At 39.4% G+C, this 5,834-nt stretch overlaps 1 long non-coding RNA gene across 1 annotated transcript; it reads right to left on the bottom strand.

Moving 5' to 3' along the window:
* Positions 1-255: 255 nt before the first annotated feature.
* Positions 256-1,533, bottom strand: LOC113475487. The gene is made up of 2 exons (XR_003397234.1): positions 954-1,533; positions 256-822 (listed from the first exon to the last, which is right to left on the bottom strand). It is a non-coding gene; the product is annotated as an uncharacterized LOC113475487 (long non-coding RNA).
* Between the last annotated feature and the right edge of the window lie 4,301 nt (positions 1,534-5,834).

Genomic DNA, 5,834 nt, shown 5'->3' on the forward strand with positions numbered 1-5,834 from the left:
TACCTTGTGTCGTGTTCGACTCCAGATTGGATTGATCAGTTTGATTGTGCTTGCTGTGCGTTCATTGACATACGGTCCAAACGATCGGACTAACCTCGAAACACTCTGGAAATCCTTTCATCAAAATGTTCTTGCAATTGTCCAAACTTCTCAGCAAATTCTTCTTCCATATTCGTCATACAGAGGCCCACCCAGGGACGCCAAAAAGATGTGTAGCGTTTAGCTTCTTTAACCACAAAAAACAAGTCCGTTCACTTAGCGATCCAACCAACAACTGCTTTATTCCGACCAAAAAAAAGTGGCAAACGAAACGGCCCTTACGCAATAAAACAACCAATCAATCAATAAACGAAAAACACAGGAATTTAAGACGAAAATAAACGAAAGAATGCGCCGATGGTAATCACCACGCGCGCTGTATCTCGGCATTGAAATAAAATAAAACTGGCTGTGGTTAACAAAACGGGCTAAAAATAATTAAGTAAATAGACTAACAGTAGAACGAATATATAGATCATTACAAACCCTACAATTTTATTCAACCAAAGCTTTAAATTTGTCAGAAAATCTTTTAATCTCTCTTTTAAAGTGGTAAACAAAACTTCCTGCTGAACCAGGATTTACAGAGTTGGCTTTTTCATCCATTTATTCAAATGTACAATCCTCAAATGAACCCGCAGTTTGTGCAATGATGCTGGATAAAAAGGCATGTTTCCTGGGAATGGAACAAAATATGAAGGGTATGTTGATTTGGGAGGTGATGCTGAACAAGATGACTCTGCTCCAGTTGCTAAAGAAGCTCTGGTGTTTATTGCGGTTTGTCTGAATAAAACAAGGAATGTTCCTATAGGTTATTTTTTTGTAGATGGATTGACTGGTGAGGAGCGGCGAAATCTTGTTAAGGTAGCTATTCAGAGACTGTCAGAAACAGGGGCAACAGTAGTGTCACTTACTTGTGATGGACCTTCCTGTTACTTTACAATGCTTAGATTTCTTGGCGCATCTTTAAATCCAACCAATCTTTAGCCACATTTTCCCAACCCAGCTCGTCCCGGTCATCAAATTTTCGTTTTTCTTGATGTTTGTCACATGCTCAATCTGGTCCGCAATACCCTTGCCGAATGGGGCGTTTTATATGACAGAAACAATAAAAAAATATTATGGCATTATATTACATAATTACAAAAATTTCAAGCCAGAGAAGGAATGCGACTAGCTAATTAACTAAGAAAAGATCACATCCAATGGTACAATAAGAAGATGAAGGTAAATCTTGCTGCTCAAACCCTGAGCAACAGTGTTGCAGTTGCAATCAAATATTGTACCACAGTTTTAAATTTGGAACAATTTCAAGGCAGTGAAGCCACAGTAAAATTTATCCAAATGTTTGACCATCTTTTTGACATTCTGAATTCCAGAAATCCTGTGGCAACTGGTTATAAGTCCGCATTGCGCAATACTAACACAGATGCTTGGAAACCATTCTTGAACTTACATTAGGGGTCTGACAAATTTTAAAAAGGAGTCAATACTACTTACCCGTCGCAAAACCGGGCTTATTGGATTTCTTGTTTGCATCACCAGTACTCAGCATGTCTTTGAAGATCTCGTAGGCAATGGAATTTTAAATTACCTTTTAACATAAAAGTTTAGTCAAGACCATTTAGAATTGTTTTTTTGTGCAATAAGAAGTTTAGGAGGATTTAACAATAATCCTACAACAAGTCAATTCACTGCTTCTTATAAGCGCTTGTTGATGCGCAGTGGCATAAACGTTGCAGTTGGAAATTGTTCTCCCAGAGATTTAAAAACTATGTTAAACCTGTTAGACAATATTAATTTAGTACATCATAATATAACCCTCACCAATGCCAGTCTTATTGAGAAGTATGATCTTAAAGAAAAGCCCCTTTAAAAGAAGACCATGATTACACGGATATTCCAAATATGTATACAGCAGGTTTTGTTTCCCGAAAATTGTTACAAAGAGTCTCTTGCCTCGTTTGCCAGGATGCGTTGGTGTCTGAAAAAAAGGCTATAAATTCAACGTTCCTTAATTTAAAAAATCAGGGTGGGTTAACATCTGAAAGTGTTGTTGCCGTATGTCGTGAAACTGAAAAGTGTGTCTAACGAAAAGTGTGTGTGTTTGATCTTGGGAAAGAGTATATCAATTCGTGGTCATAAAATTAGAAAAAAAATGTCTAAACTAATTTTATTTAAAAATCAATGATTTTTACGAAGTTTATTTTTTAAATACCAAGAGTTCTGTTACTGTTTTTAATTATTACACTTATTATTATTGTTTTTTTTACATATATGTATACATAATAACAATGTCAAACTAATTTTATTTAAAAATCAATGATTTTTACGAAGTTTATTTTTTAAATACCAAGAGTTCTGTTACAATGTCAAACTAATTTTATTTAAAAATCAATGATTTTTACGAAGTTTATTTTTTAAATACCAAGAGTTCTGTTACTGTTTTTAATTATTACACTTATATTATTATTGTTTTTTTTACATATATGTATACATAATAACAGAAGTTAGTTATTCAAATGTCTATATGTATACATATTTCTTAGTTTCAAAAAAAAGTACAAACATACAAATACTTAAAAATTCCGTTTTGGAAATACTGTTTACTGTTGCACGGTTCATTAAAGGAGTTCTTGTTAAGTAAATTTTACATACCATAGTTTTTACAACAAATAAAATTAAGTCCGTTATAAGTGATAGTTTTACTAATTCTATAAAGTCAATTGATAAAAAATATTTATCTTTGCTCAATGCCGACACAATACTGCTTTGGTATAGTCTAAACTTTACTGTTGGTATAAAACTTAATTTGCCTTTGCGACATTAACCCAATAAAATCATCTTAATAACGTTTACAAAGCTTGTAACGTTTTACCATTCCGTTGCATGGGTACTGTAGCGGTGTTTGGTGTTGTGGTTCCACATGTAACGTGCTGTAGTTATGTTCTGCGCGCCAAATCGATTTCGCTTGAGGCAATGAAGGCGCCGTATTATTATTGTTGTCGTGTTTGTCACGTGCTCCTTCTCTCTTTTTGGGTGTGACAAGTATGTGGAGGTGAACCGCAATTTTTTGTATATAATAAATATACGATACGCCACAGTGGTGCTGTGACCAGGATGTCGGAAGCCAAGAGTTTTGCCCAGAAGTTACAAGGGATGGAGGGAACTGTACAGGAGCTCACGAGGCGATGTACAGAAAGATTGAACTTAATCGGTAAAGGCGAGAGCGATGACGTGGAATGTGTGGTCGGCAGGGAGAGCCAACAGCCGGCCAAAAGTTTCGAAGAGACAGAAGTCAGTGAAAGCGAAAAGTACGACACAGCGCGAAATTCGAGTGGCGCGTTGAATCTAGGCCAAGAGCCAAATATTGGCGTTGGAGAGGGTTTGAGAACGCTGGAGCAGGTCATAAAGGCCTGTGCTGGACGGAATTTGGTGTTGGATACATTCTCCGGTAAGCAAAACTGGGAGGAATACGTAAAACGGTTCGAAAACTTGGCCACCTATTATAGTTGGTCAATCTCTGAAATGGGCCTGCGGTTGGCCGCCTCATTGACAGGAGACGCGTTGCTGGTCCAAGATCATTTGCCAAAGGAACAGCGGTTCTCGTATCCAACTTTGTGTAACGCCCTGTAACAGACTTTCTCCAGGCAGCAAAGCTGCCAAAAGTCGCGAACCATGTTACACACGGGCAGACTCGAGGAGGGAGAGAAACTTGTTGATTTCTCGCTTGCGGCAGCTTGTGAAACAAGGGTATCCGCAACTACCTAACCAAACTAGAGAAGAACTTCTGGTTGACGCATTTATACGGTGCATTCCAGACGAGATTACAAGAGTTGCGGTTGGCTCTAAGAGGGCAAGTACGCTCCGGGAAGCCCTCGATGCTGCTATGGAGATTGCTGCCTTAAAGAGTGTGGTGATGGAGATTGCTGCCTTAAAGAGTGTGGTGAGCGAGTACGCCCAAGGTATGAGTCGAGGTCGTCTCCTTTTCTGGTAAGTGGTGTGCGGTTTGAATCTAGAGGTACTGAGAATGAGACCGATGAGCTCGCCGACCTAAGTCGTTGTCCAAGGAACTACGACAGTTATTAAGCGAGTTAAGAGGGTACATGCGTCCCTCCGAGAACAACGGGCTACCTATGGAAATGCCTAGGACCATTGTTTCAGCTGTGGAAGACAGGGACATTGGCGCAACGAGTGCCCGACTACACGTGTTCCACCACGCCGAGGTTCAAAAAACTGAGTCACCTACGGATGACTCGGCCCCACGTAATCAAAAGGCCGAACTAAATATTTCACCTTCTGCACCGTGGTTTTTAACGGTCTACGTTAATGGAGTTGATGTTAATTTCCTCGTTGACACGGGAGCAAGCGTTTCTGTGATAGATCAATCCCTGTTTACGAACTTTTTCCGAATAAAACACTTGATTGACCCTTGCTATGTTGATTTAAAAGTTGCTAGCGGGGTCTCGTTAATTACGACAGGGTCGTCTCACATTCGTTTTTTTGTAAACGGATCAAAGCTCGCGCATTCGTTTGTTGTGGGAGAGCTCGGACACACCGTGGGAATATTGGGGTTGGACTTTCTAAAAGACCACGGCAGTGTTGTGACACCAAAAGCGGAACGATCTTTATTGACCAAAAGTTAGTTCTTTTAAACACGAATAAATCTGTTCCTTTTCGTAAAGTTTTGGTATCCCGAGAGGTTGTGGTTCCGGCTCGGTGTCCACCACCTCGTAACTTCGCCGCAAACTTGTATCCGGGCTTTGGCTTGTCCTGGAAGTAGTGATTTACGAATTGGAACCACTGGAGTTCCCCACTTGTTAAACTTCGCAGGCGTCCAAATACCTCTTGCGATGCCAGAATCATACGCTTGATTGACATCGTCTTGTAATGCAAATGGAACAGGTCTCGGCTTGCAGAATTGCAGAACACGGGTGTTCTGTTTCATACACCTCGTGCCGCTTATCAGTTACCAGGTAAAATTTTGTTGATGACTGTTTTTTATTTCTTAACAGCTGACAACGGAGAAACCCAATAAATTATCACTGGATTGAAGAAAGTGCTGTTAGGTGTCTTTCCTACGGACAAATACGCCCACAATGACAACAATGTCGATCCATATCACCTGGGCTTAAGGCATTCTCACAATTAATGTGCCACGATGCTGTCGCATCATAGATACCTAAACATATAGACACGAAACTGGCGAAAAAGTTTAGACAGGTCACGCTTCAGTGAATCCGTGCTAATTCCGATTTCATAATAGCGTTGAATAGCAGTCTTATGCAGATTTCGACAGTTTGTTGCAAATACAGACGTACAAATACAGTATTATAAAAATGTCGCACTGCTGTATTCGTGGTTGCTCAAACGTCCCTATTTAAAATGTTGGGAGCCGATCTGGCCAAGCATGTAGAGAAGGCACCGTAAAGAACTGGCAGTACATTTTGTCTTATCGGAACCCTGATCCCGCAAAAGGAGAAAGATATGTTTCACAGAGAAAGGTGCGTTACTGTTACTTATGACTAATGAGTATATACAAAACTTGTTTTAGGTATTATTTTTGTATATTGTATGACTGACAACTTATTTATTAATGTATGGATTTAAAATCGTAGTTGTACAACTATTTGTACAGGCCATCTATCTGTGAGGCACATTTTAAGCAGAAGACATCAATGTACAGTCTACATGTAAATAATTAAATTTGGTGTTGTGTACCTTCGTTGAACTTGCCTGCAAAATTCATTGCACCAAATCCATACTGACCAAGCCATTTAATGTCCATTCACTTG

The sequence above is a fragment of the Ciona intestinalis genome, unplaced genomic scaffold, assembly GCF_000224145.3.
Source record: "Ciona intestinalis unplaced genomic scaffold, KH HT000607.1, whole genome shotgun sequence".
NCBI classification, from domain to species: domain Eukaryota; kingdom Metazoa; phylum Chordata; class Ascidiacea; order Phlebobranchia; family Cionidae; genus Ciona; species Ciona intestinalis.